The 18,601-nt window shown below is 51.8% G+C and overlaps 1 long non-coding RNA gene across 1 annotated transcript; it reads left to right on the top strand.

The window, feature by feature from the left end:
• The first annotated feature begins 312 nt into the window (after positions 1–312).
• Positions 313–16,461, top strand: LOC106981049 (uncharacterized). Its single transcript, XR_001431167.3, has 6 exons — positions 313–1,525; positions 4,418–4,546; positions 9,639–9,799; positions 10,593–10,670; positions 15,041–15,686; positions 15,933–16,461. It is a non-coding gene; the product is annotated as an uncharacterized LOC106981049 (long non-coding RNA).
• Positions 16,462–18,601: the final 2,140 nt, after the last annotated feature.

Below are 18,601 nucleotides of genomic sequence, written 5' to 3'. Positions count from 1 at the left end.
GTGTCACATACTTTCTGTGCACCTACTATGTGCTAGGCTTCAGTGAGGGCCGGGGTGGGAAGGTCCAGCCTCTCTCTAACTGTGCTGTTTTCCCCGGGGGCGGGGGGGTCCCTCTCCTCCCTATCCAACCGCAGCCTAGGGCATGTTACTTCTCGAGTGCCTACTATGTGCTCTGACCCTTCAGCCTCACTGTGCTCCTCTCTGCTCTCACACTCCCTCAGGCCTCTCCCCATCTCAGGCCATTTCTGTCTCGCTCTCTCTCCTCTGGCCCAGCTAACAGGAAGCAGCCGGAGAGGTCAAGGGCCGCTGGGCCTTCAGAGCCCGGCCACGGTACACACAGGGGCCTGTCTGCCAGGGTGGAGGGGGGGGACTTCCTGTTTATGAGAATCACAAGGACCCCTGGGGCGGTGCCTGGGACAGGACTCCCGGGCAGCAGCCCCTCTAGCCCAGACCTCAGTCCCTCCCCCGAGAGGCCCCAAGCTGCTAGCTCAGACCCAGGCCACTGCCCTCCCCCTACACTGGGGAAGGCGAGAAGGGAGGAGGAGTGAGGAGTCTTTGGAATGGCCAGGAATGTGGGAGTCCAACGTCCCGAACGTCCGCAGGAAGCATCCGTGGCTCCAGGGCACAGCCCCCTCCAAGTCTGGACGACACGCCCCATTCTCTTCCCCCAACCGTAGGGCCCTCCCTTTGCTTGGATAGGGGAGGCTGTGGGAGCCAGGAGGGAGGAGGCCAGACCCCATCCTGCCCCGCGGGGGCCACAAGACTTCAGCTCTGGCTTGACCAGCCTCTGGCAGCCACAGTCTCTCATCTGTGGGCAAGGGCCACGGGCCAGCAACTCCGTCAGCCTTCTTTTTCCTTCACCGTCTCCGGAGGGTGGGGCGGGGGCTGCCTGGAGGCTCAGGACCACTGGAGAGACCTCAGACCAAGACAAGTCTTCAACACCTCACAGAATCCCTCCATGTTCCAAGTCCCAGGTCCGAGCAGAGCACAGGTGCCGCCGGGGGTCAGGTGGAGGGGAGGAGCTGGCCAAAGTTGCCCCTCAGGAAGCAAACAGCCCTGCCCTCCTCCCCCACCAGTCAGCCTCTCCCAATCTGTCCTTTGGTTGCCCAACAGGTATTGACCCAGGGCCTGGAGGTCACGGCCAGGGGAAGAGGCAGGGCAGGGAGACTGGTCCTGTCCCTCTTGCCCTCCCTCCCTAACCCAGAAGGAGGTGAGTGACACCTGTCCTCTGTCTCTGCCAGACGCCCCTTCCCGGCCAGCTTAGAGTACCTGGAGATATGGATCCTTCAGCCACAAGGTCATGACTATTTGAGGCAGTCATCCTCTAGACAGTGGCGGGGGCACGGAGAAGCCAGCTAACCCAGAGCCGGCAGTCAGGAAGGGCTTCCTGGAGGAGGCCGCCTCTCAACATGGAAGTCTACCATCAGGCAGGAAACGGTGTGCCTGACCCAGGAACCAGCCTGGTCAAAGGCACTGCCCTTCTAGAGAGGTGCTAGCGACATGATGGGGCTGGAGAAAGGAGCAGGTGAGGGAGTGAGGGGAGATCGTGTGGGGTGGGGGGTGCCCCAAAGCCTGGACTTTCCTTGGCTCTGGAGCACCCGTTTTTGCCCTCGTCCAGGAGGCGGAGGGGAGTCCGGTAAAGGAACCAGCAGGATTCGGTGTGGGTACGTGGCCATGGTGAAGAGAAGGTCCTGGAGACTGGGACTGAGACCTTGGCCTCTAGCTCTGTGAAGCTGCCCAGAGAGGCCGCAGGCTCCCAAGAGGATTGCCCCGGAGCATCTAGGCACCTTCTCAGAGGACCTGGGGCTATTGGCACGGGCCACACTGTGGCGGCGAATAGAGCCCTGGCTCTTCCAAGTTCCAGTTCTATGACCTTGGGACCTAGGTCTCTGGCCTCAGTGTCCGCCTCTGTAAAATGGGGCTAAAGAGAGAACCGGCCTCAGAAGGCCGTTGGTGGGTAGAATTAATTTAGCAAAGCACCTGGCACGAGTGAAGGCTTAGACCAGTTTACGAATAGTGGTATTACTAATTGGGAACAAGAGAAAGTTGGTTTTCCCCCAAGGACAGGGTGACAGGTGGGAGGAAGGTGTATTAACCAGAAGCATCTTCAAAAAGTGACTTGACTTCCCAACTCTTTTGGGATTCCAGACTTGGCTGATTCAAGGAACCCCTGGGGCCCTTATTAAAGATATCAGCTTCCCACCCCCGGACTCTGACCTGGCAGGTCTGGGTGGGGGGTGGGGGTGGGGACAAGTCTCAGGATTTATAAGGAGGCCCCAGGCCTGAGCTTCTCCCAGACAGGTGTGGGGAGCATTCCTCTCTGATGACAAGGATTCACTCCACATGCTTCATTCTTGGGAAGGGAGTCCTTCAAAAGACCCTTTAAAGGGGCGCCTGGGTGGCTTGGTTGGTTAAGCGTCCGACTTCGGCTCAGGTCATGATCTCACGGTCCGTGAGTTCGAGCCCCGCGTCAGGCTCTGGGCTGACAGCTCAGAGCCCGGAGCCTGTTTCGGATTCTGTGTCTTCCTCCCTCTCTGCCCCTCCCCTGTTCATGCTCTGTCTCTCTCTGTCTCAAAAATAAATAAACGTTTAAAAAAAAAAAGACCCTTTAAAAAACAGCTACAGTTTGGAGAGTATCGCATCACCGGCCCTAAACCCTTTCTATGTTATTCATAGGAGTCTCACAACAATCCTGTGAGGTGTAGGTACTTAGAATCGCTCCCATCTTATTGACCTGCCTCGAGCCCCTGGAACACTTGACAAGTGGCTTCTCGACTCTTGGGGTAGGAGCTGGGAACCCCTCCTTTGTCCTTTTAAGAGTAGGACCTTGGAATCAAGAAATGGCTGGTCTTGCTTTAAACCCCTCTGGGGGCGCCTGGGTGGCGCAGTCGGTTAAGCGTCCGACTTCAGCCAGGTCACGATCTCGCGGTCCGGGAGTTCGAGCCCCGCGTCGGGCTCTGGGCTGATGGCTCAGAGCCTGAAGCCTGTTTCCGATTCTGTGTCTCCCTCTCTCTCTGCCCCTCCCCCGTTCATGCTCTGTCTCTCTCTGTCCCAAAAATAAATAAACGTTGAAAAAAAAAAAAAAAAAATAAACCCCTCTGGCAGGTGGAGAGCTGGAATGCAGCTTCCCGTGTCCTCCTTACCTCCTATGGGTGCTCCGTAGTTCCTTCTCCCTGAGGTGGGTCCCCTACCTCTCAAATGGGGGTGCTGCACCTCCCTGGGTGTCATCAGTGAGTCGCCAGCTCCGGGATGGGAAACGGGTTTGCAAGCGTTCTGGTGGTAGGTTCATTGGAACCTGGGAGTGGCCGAGTGGGGGTGAGGAGCGGGGACAGTCTAGGAACTGCTCAAAGTCACCTGCATCCAGGGCTAGGCCCTTTCCACCTAGCGTCGCCCAGGCTACAGAGGCTCAGGAGGTCACTCGCACAGTGATGACGGGGCTGGGGGTGGCAGGGGTAGGACTAGGGGAGGTGGATGGGGCACCTGGTTTCTCCCTTCCTGCCCGACACCCCAACAGGCCCTGGCTGGTGACTGTTAGTGATTCACCAGCTTTAAGCTCTAGTTTCGTCTGTGATCAGGAAACGGGCCACTAGAGAGCCTGGGGCGTTTTCTGGAGAGCCCAGTGCCCTCCCAGAAACCAGGGGAGGGGGGTTGGAGGAGGGAGAGTGGGAGGGAGAAGGCGAAAGTTCTGGCTCCAGAGATTTGCATAACTTATTCTTGTCTTTGAGGAGGGTGAAAAATTCCCAGGACCTGGAAACCATTCAGTGGCTCACTCCTCCCTTCTGGTTTATTGAAGCGCTTACCCCGCACCGGTTACCGCGGGCCTAAGGAAGCAAAGAAGGTTTTTGGGTGCTTCCTGGTGGGGTGACCACCGCGTCATCGGGTCCCTCCCGCTCAGTGCCGTGAGGGGTGTGCGCACAAAGTCCAGAAGCCACGGAGGGCACAGCGATTAATCTGGGGTGGGGGGCCACGGGGTGAATGAGGGGAGGCTTCAACAGTGTGTTCAACAGCTCTGAGGCCCCCACCGGGAGGAATGACAGCGCAGACCTCTGCCATTTCTGATCTCTTCTTCCGTCTGGGCCTCAGATTTCCCACCTGTGACGTGGACACAGTAATGGTGCTTTTTCTCCCGGGGTTGTTATGAGAACTCCAAGGGTCCACACGTAGAAGGCACTTAGATGGGCACCTGGTGGGTGGTCAGTCCGAAGATGTTTTAGCTGTCGTCGCTGCAGACTGGTGGGTATTGCAGAGCACGTGGGTCAGAGCATGCCTGTTATACAGGGAGGGGGCCTCCCAGGGCACTGCTTATGCCAAGGCACAGGGGCATGTAGCACAAGGGCATGTTAGACATCGCCGGGGTGGGGTGCGAGGTGGGGAGAGGCATGTGAAGTACCTTTTTCCCTTTGGGCATCATCCTTAGGGCAGTGGGGAGCTATGGAAGGCTTTTGAGCAGCAGACTGACAAGATAGATCGAAACACCAAGAGCGTTGATAGACTGGAGGACCCGCTTGGGGCAGGAAGACCAGCGAGGAGGTGGCACAAGGGTCTGGTAAGAGATGGGGAGGCCTGAGCTAGGGCAGTAGGTGGGGGGGGGGGGGGGCGATGGAGAAGGCAGGAGATGAAGGTGGGGGACCCATAGCTGAGCTGGCTGTGATGATACATGGGTGAGAGGGCACAGTGGCTGAGGGGAATGGAGGGGAGCCCAGCTGTGCTGGGAGTCAGGATACACGAATATACTTAGGAGAGGATGTTTGGGGAGGGCTTTGAAGGGTGTATAGGAGTTCTACAGGGGACCCAGAGGGAAGGGCACCCTAGACAGAGCACCAGCGAAAGCAAAAGTGTAGAGGTATGAAAGAGCCCATGTTTGGAAAGCAGTGGGTAGGTTGGAGTTGGGATCTGGGGAGCAAATAGTGGGGTCAGGAGTTGGGGGGGCTCGGGTACCATCCTGTAGGCTACTGGGGGTGGTATCCACAGGCCGAGCAGCAGGGGGAGATTTTAAACATCCGTGTTGGGGCGCCTGGGTGGCTCAGTCGGTTGGGCGTCCGACTTCGGCTCAGGTCATGATCTCACAGTTTGTGAGTTCAAGCCCCACTTCAGGCTCTGTGCTGACAGCTCGGAGCCTGGACCCTGTTTCGGATTCTGTGTCTCCCTCTCTCTCTGCCCCTCCTCATGCTCTGTCTCTCTCTGTCTCAAAAATAAATAAACATTAAACAAAAATTAAAAAAAAAAAAACATCCGTGTTAATTTCCTGGGGCTGTTAGAACAAATGGCCACAAACGAGGGTGGCTTGAAACAGAATTGAACCCTCTCACAGTTCTGGAGGCCAGAAGTCTAAAAGCAAAATGCCGGCCGGGCTGTGCTCCCTCCGAAGGCGCCAGGGGAGAATCCTTCCTTACTTCTTCCAGCTCTGGCGGCCTCCTTGGCTAGTGGCCGCACCCCTCCAATCTCTGTTCCCACACGGTCGGTGTCTGCTCTCGCAAGGACGCTTGTCATTGGTTTTGGACAATCCAAGATAATCTCATCTCTAGATCCTTATCTTGATGACATCTGCCAAGATTCTTCCTCTAAATGAGGTCACAGTCACTGGTTCCAGGCGGGACCTATCTTTTCGGGGGCCACCAGTCAACCCGCGGGCAAAACCCTAAACAAGATCCAGATGGATCGTCTTTCCCCTTCTCCCTCCTTCCGGGGAGGCCAAGCCCTCCCGCCCTGCCTCCTTGAGCAGAGCCACCCTCCGTCGCTCCCCCCTTCCACCCCCAGGGCCCAGAAGTGCGCGATCGCGTGAGTCCACGCGGATTTCCCTCCCCCTACTCCCCCCCCCCCCCCCCCGTCCCTGCAGGAGCCAACGCCCTGGAGGCTGGGACCTCGCCGGACGCGCGGGGGGAGGGCGCCACCTTGCGCCCCTTTCGGAGCAGTGCGGACGGAGGCTCCGGCCGGGTCCCCGCCCTGCCGTCGGCTAGTGGCGGCCACTTACAGAGCTCCTGCTGTCCGCGGCCGCTCCGCCCCCGTCCATCGGTTCTGCCCGCATCAGTAGGAAGTGGGGGTTGTTACCGCCACTTTTCAGGCTAGCGGACCCCGGCCCAGAGGTCACACCACCTTCCACCCCCGTCTGACTCCAAAGCCGCAGCCGCTATCCACAAGCGGAAGCTAAACCTGAGCTCGGGACGGGGGCGGACGGGGCTGTCGCCTTCTCCTTGGGTCTCTGTTTCTCCATCGGCAAAGGGGGTCCGGGTGCACATGTGAGCACCACCCCCCCGCCCGGGGCTCAGGCGGCCCCCTGCAGTTCTCTGATCCCGACCGAATCCCCCCCCCAAAACTCAGAGCTCAGCCTTTCCCTGAGGTACCCTGTTGGGCTTTTCAACATTTTTTTTTTTTTTTTTTTTTTAGGTGTGCATTGTTTTTTTTTCTGTAAATACTTCCAAGTGTGTGCGGACTAGCTTCCTAGTTTTGAAAATATACTTGAGCAAACTTCACGCAGGCCTCCAGCCCCCGCCCCCCGAAAGGCAATCAGCCGACGGCAGCTTCTTCCACTCTCTTAAGGGGGTTACAGAAGTGCACGTAGACACGCCCACGCGCGTATATTCGCCGCCGCCCCTCCTGCTCTAAACGCACGGTGGCCACGCAATATACCTTGTGCATTTACTTTTGTCCCTTAATTACGTGTCTGCATTTGATCCATACTACTACATAAAGTCTGCTGTTTGGGGTACAATTTCCTTTTTTTTTTTTTTTTGCTTTTAAGTTTATTTATTTTGAGAGAGAGAGAGAGAGCTGGCGAGCAAGGGAGGGGCAGAGAGAGAGGAAGAGAGAATCCCAAGCGGGCTCTGCGCTGTCGGCACGGAGCCCGAGGTGGGGCTCCATCCCAGGAACTGTGAGATCAGGACCTGAGCTGAAGTCCGACACTTAGCTGACTGAGCCACCCAGGCGCCCCACAAGTAGAAACTTTTTACTGTGTATGTGTATTGCAAATATCCTCTCCCACTTTGTGGGTTGTCTTTTAACTCTTCTAAAGTATATATATATATATATTTTTTAATTTTTTTTAACGTTTATTTATTTTTGAGACGGAAAGAGACAGAGCGTGAACAGGGGAGGGGCAGAGAGAGAGGGAGACACAGAATCTGAAACAGGCTCCAGGCTCTGAGCTGTCAGCACAGAGCCTGATGCGGGGCTCGAACCCAGGAACCGCAAGATCATGACCTGAGCCGAAGTCGGACGCTTAACCGACTGAGCCAGCCAGACGCCCCGTAAAGTATATTTTTTTATTGAACATATTTCTTCACTTTAATATAGTCTATATATCTATATTTAAATTTTTTTTGTTTTTTTAATGTCTTTTTTAATTTATTTTTGAGCGAGAGAGACAGAATACGAGTGGGGCAGGGGCAGAGAGGAGACACAGAATCCATGAAGCAAGCTCCGGGCTCCGAGCTGTCAGCACAGAGCCTGACGTGGAGCTCGAACCCATGAACCACGAGGTCGTGACCTGAGCCAAAGTCGGATGCTAAACTGACTGAGCCACCCAGGTGCCCCTATATATATCTCTATATTTTAATGGTTAGTGCTTTTGTTTTCGGTTTAAGAAACCTTTGCCTGTTCTAAGATCGTGAAGATGTTCTCTTGTATTTTCTTCTAAGGCTTTATTGTTTGAATCTTTCTCACTTAGGTGTAGAGTTTATTTCTGTTTATGGTGTGAGGTAGGGGTTGTGGTAGGCTTAAAAGTGGGCTCCCAAAGACGTGCACATCCTAACCCCTGCAACCTATTCCCTTATATGACAAAGTGTTTGCAGATACGATGAAGTTAAGGATTTTGAGATAGGGAGATTATCCTGGATTATGTAGTTGGGCCCTAAATACAACCACATGTATCCTTCTAAGAGGAGGGCAGAGGGAGATTTCACACACACACACACACACACACACACACACACACAGAGTCACGTTTTCCCCAATTCTGTCCAGTTGACCCAGCACTGTTTACTGAAAAGATCATCTTTCTGCACTGCAGTGACATTTTGTCATAGATCAAGTGTGTGTTGTTTCTGGACTCTGTTCTGTTCCATTAGTCTGTTTGTTCTTGTACCAACACCACACGGCCTGAGTTTCTATACTTAAAATAGTTCTTGTTATCTGGTATAGTAAGTTCTCCAGTTTTGTCCTTTCTTTTTTTTTTTTTTTTTCTTTTTTAGAGAGAGAGCAACAGGGGAGAAGGGCAGAGAGAGAGAGAGAGAGAGGGAGAGAGAGAATCTCAAGCAGGCTCCTTGCTCAGCATGGAGCCCACTGTGGGGCTTGATCCCATGACCGCAAGATCATGACCTGAGCTGGAAGTTGGCTGCTTAACTGAGTGAGCCATCCAGGTGTCCCTTGTTCTTTATTTTTGTATTTTAGGGAAAACACTTTTGCTTTGCGTCTCCATATAAGTTTTGGAATCAGCTTGTTAATTTCAGGGGAAAAAACTGTTTGGGATTTTGATTGGGATTCCGTTGAAACTGTCATTTGAAAAGCATCAATATGTTTACAATATTGAGTCTTCTTGTCCATAAAAATGATATATCCCTCGATTTATTCAGGTCTTTTTTTTTGTAACTTTAATGTTTATTTATTTTTGAGAGAGAGAGAGATAGAGAGAGAGGGAGAGAGAGAGAGGGAGAGAGAGAGAGAGTGATCAGGGGAGGGTCAGAGAGAGAGGGAGACACAGAATCTGAAACAGGCTCCAGGCTCTGAGCTGTCAGCACGGAGCCTGATGCGGGGCTCGAACCCACGAACCGCGAGATCATGCCCTGAGCTGAAGTCAGATGCTTAACCGACTGAGCCACCCGGGCGCCCCTATTTAGGTCTTATTTAACTCCGGTTTGTTTAGATCTTATTGTAACGACACAAAATTGTTCTTTAAAAATGAGAAATTGAGATATAATTCACATACCGTAAAACTCACCATTTTAAAGCGTACAGTTTCGTGGCTTTTTAGTACATTTACGAAGTTATAAAGTCATCACCACCAATTCTCGAATATTACTAATATTCCCCGGAGAAACTCCATACCCAGTAACGGTCATTCCTTATTGACCCCATCCCCCGCATTTGACAACCACTGGAACCTTCTGTCTCTATGGCTTTGCCTCTTCTGGCCGTTTTGTATACACGGAATCAAACAACGAATGACCTTTTGCGTCTGGTTTCTTTCACTTAGCATCACGTCTTCAAGGTTCATTCACGTTGTAGCCTGTGTCAGGACTTCATTCCTTTTGGTGGCTGAATAATATTTAATTGTACGAATATACACATTTTGTTCATTCGCGAATCAGTTGATGGACATTTAAGTTGTTTCCACTTTGGGGCGATTATAAATAGCGCTGCGGTGAACATCACGTGTAAATCTGTGTGTGGGCAGATCTTTTCAATTCTCCTGGGTATTTGATACCTGGGAGTGAAAATTGTTGGGTCATATGGTAACTCTACCTTTAAATTTTTGAGAACCTGCTAAACTGTTTTCCAACGTGGCTGCCCCTTTTTGCCTTCAGCAGTGTGAGAGAGGGGGTTCTAATTTCTCCGCATCCTGGCCAAGCCTTAGTACTGTTTGTCATTTTGATTACCGCTATCCTAATGGTCATGAAATGGAATGTCACTGTGGTTTTTTTTAGCATTCCGCGGTGGTTTTTCAAGGGGCCGTCACAGAGGCCGCACGCTCCCTAGGCAGCAGGAGGGGCCCCGCCAAGCTCCTGCCCCGAGAACCCCACTCAGCCTCAAGCCGCCGTAGCTTTGAGCTGTGTCTGCGAATCGACGCTTTGTCTGGATTTCTTTGGTGCGTCTATTAGCAAGATGTGTCCTAAGGTATCAGCAAAGCCTAAGAGAGGTTGTTTTTTGGGCCTGGGAATGCTAAAAAATGTTTCCGTATAAACGAAGGGTGATTGTTGTTCGCTTTATAGCATTTCAGCTTACAAAAGTTTCATAGGAACACTTGCGGATAGCAGGAACCTGTATTTCTAGGAAGTTGATGTTTTTGACGCTCCCATAGATGGTTTGGTTTAATTCTCTAACATAGATTTTATTTTCTGTAGAGCGGTTTTAGGCTCACAGCAAAACTGAGTGGAAAGTTCAGAGAGTTTCCACGTGTTTCTTACATGCAGAGCTCCCCCCACTGTCAACATCCCGGTTTATCGAGCAAGGAAACTACGTTGACACATTGTTACCAAAGTCCGCTGTTTACATTAGGGTTTGCTCATGGTGTTGAATGTTCTATGGGCTTGGACGAATGTGAGATGATATGTGTCCGCTATCACGTACCCCACAGAACAGTCCTCACTGTCCTAAAAATCCTCTGTGCTCGTCTATTCACCCCTCCTTCCCCTGCCCCCATCCCAGGAAGCCACGGATCTTTTTGCTGTCCCCACAGTTTTGCTTTTTTTCCAGAGTGCCGTAGACTTAGAATCCTATAGTATATAGTCTTTGGTTTCTTTCATCTAGTAATATGCATTCGTGTTTTTCATGGCTCGATGGCTCGATTGTGTTTGGCATTGAACAATATTCCATTGTGTGGCTATGCCATGGTTTATTTACTCATTGACTTACTGAAGGGCATTTTGGTTGCTTCCAAGTTTTGGCAATGGTGAATGGAGCTGCGCAGACGTCCGTGCTCAGGTTTTCGTGTGGACTCACATTTTCAACTCCTCTCGGTAAATACCCAGGAGTGCGACCGCTGGGTCTGATGGTAAAATTGTGTTTCATTTTCTTAGAAACGGCCAAACTGTGTTCCCAAGTAGCTGTAGCGTTTCGCGTTCCCACCAGCCGCGAAAGAGCGTTCCTGTTGCTCTACGTTCTCATCAACGTTTGGTGTTGTCAGTGTTTTGGATTTTGGCCCTTCTAATGGGTGGGTAATCTCATTATTGTTTTTTTTTTTTTAATTTTTTTTTTAACGTTTATTTATTTTTGAGACAGAGAGAGACAGAGCATGAATGGGGGAGGGTCAGAGAGAGGGAGACACAGAATCTGAAACAGGCTCCAGGCGCTGAGCTGTCAGCACAGAGCCCGACGCGGGGCTCGAACTCACGGAGTGTGAGATCATGACCTGAGCCGAAGTCGGCTGCTTAACCGACTGAGCCACCCAGGCGCCCCCTTTTTTTTTTTTTTTAATTATCTCATTATTGTTTTAATGTGCCGTTCCATGCTATATGCTGAGCATCTTAAAAAAATTTTTTTTTAACGTTTATTTATTTTTGAGAGACAGAGAGAGATTGAGAGCAGGGGAGGGGGCAGAGAGAGAGAGGGAGACACAGAATCGGAAGTGGGCTCCAGGCTCCGAGCTGCCGGGGCAGAGCCCGACGTGGGGCTCGAACTCACGGACCGTGAGATCATGATCTGAGCTGAAGTTGGACGCTCAACCGACTGAGCCACCCAGGCGCCCTGATGCGCGTCTTTTTTTTTTTTTTTAATAATTTTTGGGGCGCCTGGGTGGCGCAGTCGGTTAAGCGTCCGACTTCAGCCAGGTCACGATCTCGCGCTCCGTGAGTTCGAGCCCCGCGTCAGGCTCTGGGCTGATGGCTCAGAGCCTGGAGCCTGTTTCCGATTCTGTGTCTCCCTGTCTCTCTGCCCCTCCCCCGTTCATGCTCTGTCTCTCTCTGTCCCAAAAATAAATAAACGTTGAAAAAAAAATTAAAAAAGAATAATTTTAGGGGCGCCTGGGTGGCTCAGTCGGTTGAGCGGCCGACTTCGGCTCCGGTCATGATCTCGCGGTCCGTGAGTTCGAGCCCCGCGTCGGGCTCTGTGCTGACAGCTCAGAGCCTGGAGCCTGTTTCGGATTCTGTGTCTCCCTCTCTCTGGCCCTCCCCCGTTCATGCTCTGTCTCTCTCTGTCTCAAAAATAAATAAATGTTAAAAAAAAAATTAAAAAAAATAAATAAAAGGACAAAAATTAAAAAAAAATAATTTTACTTCTTGTTTGTTTTTAAATATCTTGGAGTAATTAATATCTGTATTAATTAATTAATATCATATTAATCCGTATCCACATCCATATTAATTAATTAAGCAATTATCCAACATCAGTATATATAGCTCTACTCCACCTTCAATTTTTTTTTTTTTTTAACGTTTATTTATTTTTGAGACATAGAGAGACAGAGCATGAACGGGGGAGGGGCAGAGAGAGAGGGAGACACAGAATCGGAAGCAAGCTCCAGGCTGTGAGCCATCAGCCTAGAGCCTGACACGGGGCTCGAACTCACAGACCGCGAGATCGTGACCTGAGCCGAAGTCGGACGCTGAACCGACTGAGCCACCCAGGCACCCCCACCTTCAATTTTTTAAAATGTTTATTATTTAAAAAGTTATTTTGAGTTTATGTATTTATTTTGAGAGAGAGAGAGAGAGAGAGACAGAGCACGAGTGGGGTAGGGGCTGAGAGAGAGGGAGAGAGAATCCCAAGCAGGCTCTGCACTGTCAGCAGAGATCCTGATGTGGGGCTCGAACTCACCAACTGTGAGATCATGACCCGAGCCACAGTTGGACATTCAACTGACTGAGCCATGCAGGTGCCCCGAGTTTATTTATTTATTTAAACATTTATTTATTTATTTTGAGAGAGAGAGAGAGAGAGAGAGAGGGCGCGTGAGCAGGGGGAGGGGCAGAGAGAGAGGGAGAGAGAATCCCAAGCAGGCTCCGTGTCAGCGCTAAGCCTGATGTGGGGCTCGATCTCATGAACCATGAGATCATGCCCTGAGTTGAAATCAAGGGTCAGATGCTTAACCGATTGAGCCACCCAGATACCCCAAGTTAATGAATTTTTTTTTTAGTAACCTCTACACCCCACCTGGGGCTCGAACTCATGACCTAGAGATCAAGAGTCGCATACTCTTCCAACTGAGCCAGTCGGGCGCCCCAGGAGCATCTTTTCATGTGCTTCTTTGTCAGTTGTACGTCTTTGGCAGTGTCTGTTCAGATCTTTTGTCCCTCCTCCCCCCCTTTTTTTTTTTTTTTTAGTTTTTATTTGAATAGTCTCTACACCCAACGTGGGGCTGTAACTCATGACCCCAAGATCAAGAGTCCACCGACTGAGCTGACCAGGTGTCCCTGCCCCCCCTTTTTAAGTTGGGCTGTCTGTTTTCTTTTTGTTGAGTTTTAAGAGTTTTGTATAGTTTGGATACCAGTCTTTTATCGGATATACCTTTAGGACTATTTTCTCCCAGTTTGTGGCTTGTCTTCTGATTCTCGTGATGTCTTTTGCAGAACACACGTTTTAAATTTTAATGAAGTACACCTTGGAGTAATCACTTCTCTCATGGATTGTACCTTTGGTGTTGTATCTAAAAAGTCATCACCGAACCCAAGGCTGTCTAGATTTTCTCCTATCCTATCCTCTGGGCGTCTAATGGTTTCAGTTTAAAAATGTTTTATATTTGTGGCAAGTGGACAGAAATGTAAGGTGATTTTGTATATTGACCCCATCTTAGTGACTTTGCTAAATTCACATAAAGTTGTTGAGAGATGTGTTGAAGTCTCCTTCCATGACTAGTTCGTCTGGTCCTCCTGTTAGTGCCATTAAGGTTTTTTTTTTCTTTTTCTTTTTGAGTTGGTTTTTTATTTTGAGAGAGAGAGAGAGCGAGCGCAAGTGTAGCAGGGGAGGGGCAGAGAAGGAGAGGGAGAGAGAGAATCTCAAGCAGACTCTGCATTGTCAGCACAGAGCCGGATGCAGAGCTCGATCCCACAAACCGTGAGATCATGACCTGAGCCAAAATCAAGAGTCAGACCTTTTACCGACTGAGCCACCCACGTGCCCCAAGTTGTTGTTTTTTTTCTTCCAACGAGGTCTTTTCTTTTTCTCCTTTCCTTTCCTTTCCTTTCCTTTCCTTTCCTTTCCTTTCCTTTCCTTTCCTTTCTTTTCCTTTCTTTTCTTTTCTTTTCTTTTCTTTTCATCTCTACATCCAGCATGGGGCTGGAACTCACAACCCTGAGATCTAGAGTCGCACATTCCACCCACTGAGCCCCCCGGGCGCCCCAGTTCCATTAAGTTTTGCTTCTATTTTGAAGCTCTGCCCCTGGGCGCATATAAATTCGGGATGATGATATCTTCCTGACTGAGATGTCCCATTTATCTCTAGTCATGATTCTTATCTAAAAAAAAAAAAAAATTTTTTTAATGTTTACTTATTTTTGAGAGGGACGCAGTGTGAGTGGGCAAGGGGTGGAAAGTGAGGGAGGCACAGAATCCGAAGCAAGCTCCAGGCTCCGAGCCGTCCGCACAGAGCCCGGCGCGGGGCTCGAACCCACAAACCCGCAAGATCATGACCTGAGCTGCAGTCGGATGCTCAACCGACTGAACCACCCAGGCGCCCCTGTGTTCTTATGTTTAAATCATATTTATTGTAGGTATGTATGTATGTCCTTATTTATAGCGCGAGCAGGGGAGGGGCAGAGACAGAGAGGGAGAGAGAGAATCCCAAGCAGGCACTGTGCTGTTCTTGCAGAGCCCAACGCGGGGCTCGATCCCCAAATCAAGAGCGGGACACTCAATAGGTTGAACCATCCAGGCGCCCTGAAATTGTGTCTCTTGTAAGCAGCATGTCTTTGGGTGGGTTATTTGTATCCAGTCGGCCATTCTCATCTCTCCCTTGGAGTATTTGGAGTGATGGAAAAAAAAAAAAAACAACAAAAAAAACTACATATTTCAATTTAATCAGAATGAACCGACTCTTTGAGGTGGAAGATGGAATGACCCTTGCCCTTGAACCCGCTCCCCTCCTTCCCGCTTCCCAGTTAATTTTGTTTGTATTATTTTTGCTCTGTTGGCGTTTATAACACTTGAATTTTGTGTGTGTGTGTGTGTGTGTGTGTGTGTGTGTGTGTCTGTGTGTGTGTGTGTGTGTGTTTCCGCCGTAACCTCTTCCCTTGTTTAGTTTCAATTCTATACTGAAGTGCATTTCAGGCTGGCCCCAGTCCCCATAGCTTCTCCATTTCTGAGCTCATTTCTTTAGCGACGTCCCTGGGGTGACTAGGGTCGCGATTGTCCGCAGCGTTTGCTTTCGCTTTACGTCTCCTTTCATTTGTCTTAGGAACTGGCTCGTGGTGAGACTTCACTCGAAAAAGTGGTTTCCACTTCACCTCCAGGGGGTTGGCTAGAATTAAACTTACTGCCGCCTGCGTTGGTGGGGATGTGGAACTCACTCGTGTGGCAAGACTGCCTGGCTGGTGGCCGGGGACCGAACAGAGGCCCCTCCCTGTGACCGAGCAAGCCCACCCTGGAGTAGGAATCCGGCAGAAGTGCCTGGATGCGTGTAGCGCGAGAAGTGGCCCCGAATGTCCACAGCAGCAGCCGTCGGACAGCGCCCCCAACGGGATCTACCGCGATGCGCACCCGACGGTATAGTCCCACGAGGGAATTCTCTTCCGGAGCAAGAACAATCTATAGGCGCATGTGCCCGCATGGAAGGTTCTCTCTGACACGCGGTGACTGAAAGGCTCCAGGGACTAAAGAGCAGACGCCGGGTGCTTCCATTCGCGTGAAGGACAAAAATCGTTGGAACGAATCCCTGGTGATGAACGACGGAAGAGTTGTTGCCTCTGGAGGTGGTCTTGACCGGGCCATTGGAAACGCTCCGTCTCCTGGTTTGGGTCGTGGTCACCTGGGTGAACACCTAAGGGAAAAATCGACTGAGTGTTTGCTCAGGATCTGTGCCCCTTAGTGTGTTTTATACCTCAGTAAGTAATCTCTGCCTCCATCGTGGGCTTTGAACTCACAACCCTGGGGTCAAGAGCCAGATGCTCCTCTGCATGTTACCAGTCCTTCGTCGAGAGGTGCAGTCCGTGCTCTGTGCCCGCCCCCCCACCGCCCCGTACCTGGGTGAACGTATGACTGCTCTGACCAGCGGAGGGTGACCGAAGGGACACTGGCTGACTTCCAAGGCTAGGTCGTAACGTGTGATGGTTTCTCCTGACTCTCTTTAGACCTGTGTCTTTGCAACCACCATGTAGGAAGCTGGCTGTCCTGAAGCCACCGTGCTGTGGAGACAGACTGTGCAGGGAGACCGCAGGTGGAGACGCCCGAGGGGCCCCAGCTGTCCAGCCTCTTCCACCCTTTCGTCTGTCCCAGCTGATGCCACGTGAGCAGAGACCAGCTATAGGTTCGCAAACTAAACAAGCTGGCTGCTGTTTATGTGGGGGTGGGTTGATATGCGCCAATAGGCAACTGGAACACCTAGTGACTTCATTCCCCAGGGCTCCCTCCAGGCCCTCTCTGCTCCACTCATGCCAGGTGCACCCGGGCACACTCAGTTCCTTGCTGCGGGAGCCAGCTCCCCAGTCTGTGCGCACAAATCTGCTCCACTCTCCCAGGCTCAGCCTCTGCCCTGCCTCCTCCGGGAAGCCTTCCTCTCTGCAGCGTTGGACAGTGTTGAAAAGCAAGCTGATGATAATGGGGAGAGGTGGGGGGGTATATGGGAAATCTCCGTACCTTCCAGTCAGTTAAAAAAATTTTTTTTCTAATGTTTTTGTTTATTTTTGAGACAGAGACAGAGCATGAGCAGGGGAGGGGCAGAGAGAGAGGGAGAGACAGAATCCGAAGCGGGCTCCAGGCTCCGAGCCGTCGGTGCAGAGCCCGACGCGGGGCTCGAACCCGCAAACCGCGAGGTCGTGACCTCAGCCGAAGCTGGACGCTTAACCGACTGAGCCGCCCAGGCGCCCCAACCTTCCACTCAGTTTTACTGTGAACCTAAAACTGGTCTAAAAAACAAAATCCATTCAAGAAGCCTTCCTCTATGTTGGCGAGCATGGGAGGCGGAGACAGAAAGATGACGGCAGGGCCTCCTTTCCTCAGGGTGGACAGGGAAACCTCTCTGAGGAGGGAGCATGTGAGCAGAGAATTGAAGGGTATGAAGGAGAAGGGAGGGAGAGCATTCCGGGCGGAGGAGGAGTACTCCAGAGAGACTAGCGCGGAAGTTTCTTTGGAGTTCAAGTGTGCGCGCACTGAAGCCGGGAGGAGCGTGTCGGTGGGGTGGCCGGGCCGGGGGCAGCATCCGCTGGGGTCGCGGGCTTCCCCAGAAGACAGACCCTTGTGGATTGCAACAGCCGCTACTCTAGTGAACACCTGTTACGTGCAGGGCACTGGGTGTGTTAACTCATTGCACCCTCAGAATAGCCCTACCCGATAGGTACTATTATCCTGGTCATTTCACGGGTAAGGAGCCTGAGGCACCGAGAAAGGGGTTCGAGGGGGGCCTGGCTGGCTCAGTCGGTGGAGTGGCCGGCTCTTGATCTTGGGGTCGTGAGTTTGAGCCTCACGCTGGGCGTAGAGATTACTTTATTATTTTTTAAAAAATGTTTAAATATTTATTTTTGAGAGAGAGAGAGAGAGACAGAGCACGAGCAGGGAAGCGGCAAGAGAGCGCGGGGGAGACACAGAACCGGAAGCAGGCTCCAGGCTCTGAGCTGTCCGCACAGGGCCCCGTGCGGGGCTCGAACCCACGAGCCGTGAGATCGTGACCTGAGCCGAAGCCGGGCTCTCAACCGACTGAGCCACCCAGGTGCCCCGAGATTATTTTAAAATAAAAAAAAGGGGGCTTTTGAAGGCAAGTAGTCTGCTTCCAGGGTCCGCGCCATTCGACGGGTTCCTTTTGTTCAGGCCAGCCCCACCGCATGGGTAGGGAAAATGAGGCCAGGAAAGGAGGTTCCAGCTCCCCGGAGTCCAGTAACGAATGAGGGGCAGAGCATGGGTTTCAGCTGGGTCTCCTCGTCCACACGGAGGCTGCTCCTTCTCCCCAGGGCGTGTTGACGTCAACGGTTTCCTGGTTGGGATGGGACAGTCTGCCCATAGCCTTACCTGAGCTCGGCTTCCTCATCCTGGGAGAGCGACAGGCCTCCCCTCTGGGTTTGCGTGAGATGGAATGAGCTCAGATCACGGCACAGGGTCAGGGCTCCCTGGGTGAAGCCAGTGGGATGATTATTCACCAGCCTTCTGGGCAGGACCGCCCACTCACCTCATCTCTACCCCTGGGGGTTCTGAGTCACAGGGACTTTGGTGAGCAGGACCGATGGCTTGGAATGGCGCAAGTTGGAGCAAGTGAGGGGAACGAAGGGCCCTTGGGAACGTAAAGTGAGATTTCCCGCCCCTGGGCCTTTGCACCGGCTGTTGCTTCTGCACAACCGCCCTTTCCGGTCATGCCTCTTCCTCAGTTTTAGTTTTTCCCTATTCTTAGTGCTGCAAGCAATTTAATTTGAGGTGGTTAGCCCAGGGCACCGAACAGGGCTGCTTGCTCCAAGAACCTGGGGAGGCAACTGTGCTGGCAGGTGGCGGGGTCTCCCGCAGGGCAGGGCAGACTCCCCCCTTCCCCCCAGGCTTAGCACGGCACCACCGGGGTCACCCACGTGGCTCCCTGTGTTTTCGCTGTTTCCTCACCTGGGAAATGGGGATACTAGGAGAAACGACCTGGCGAGGGCGTTGATTTAAGGAGCTCGAGTCTGGAAAACAATGGGACACAAATACGTTCCATACATAATAAGAGCTCAAAACTGTTTGCTCTGGTTGCCACTGAGTGCCAGCTTCGTGCCAAACACTTTACAAAAATTCTTTTATTTACCGGTTTATTGCCTCCGCTTCTCAGTCCCGCCCGGGATGATGA

The sequence above is a fragment of the Acinonyx jubatus genome, chromosome B4, assembly GCF_027475565.1.
Source record: "Acinonyx jubatus isolate Ajub_Pintada_27869175 chromosome B4, VMU_Ajub_asm_v1.0, whole genome shotgun sequence".
Lineage (NCBI taxonomy): Eukaryota > Metazoa > Chordata > Mammalia > Carnivora > Felidae > Acinonyx > Acinonyx jubatus.
The sequence above is the reverse complement of the archived record's forward strand: the minus strand, read 5'-3'. Positions and strand labels throughout refer to the sequence as shown.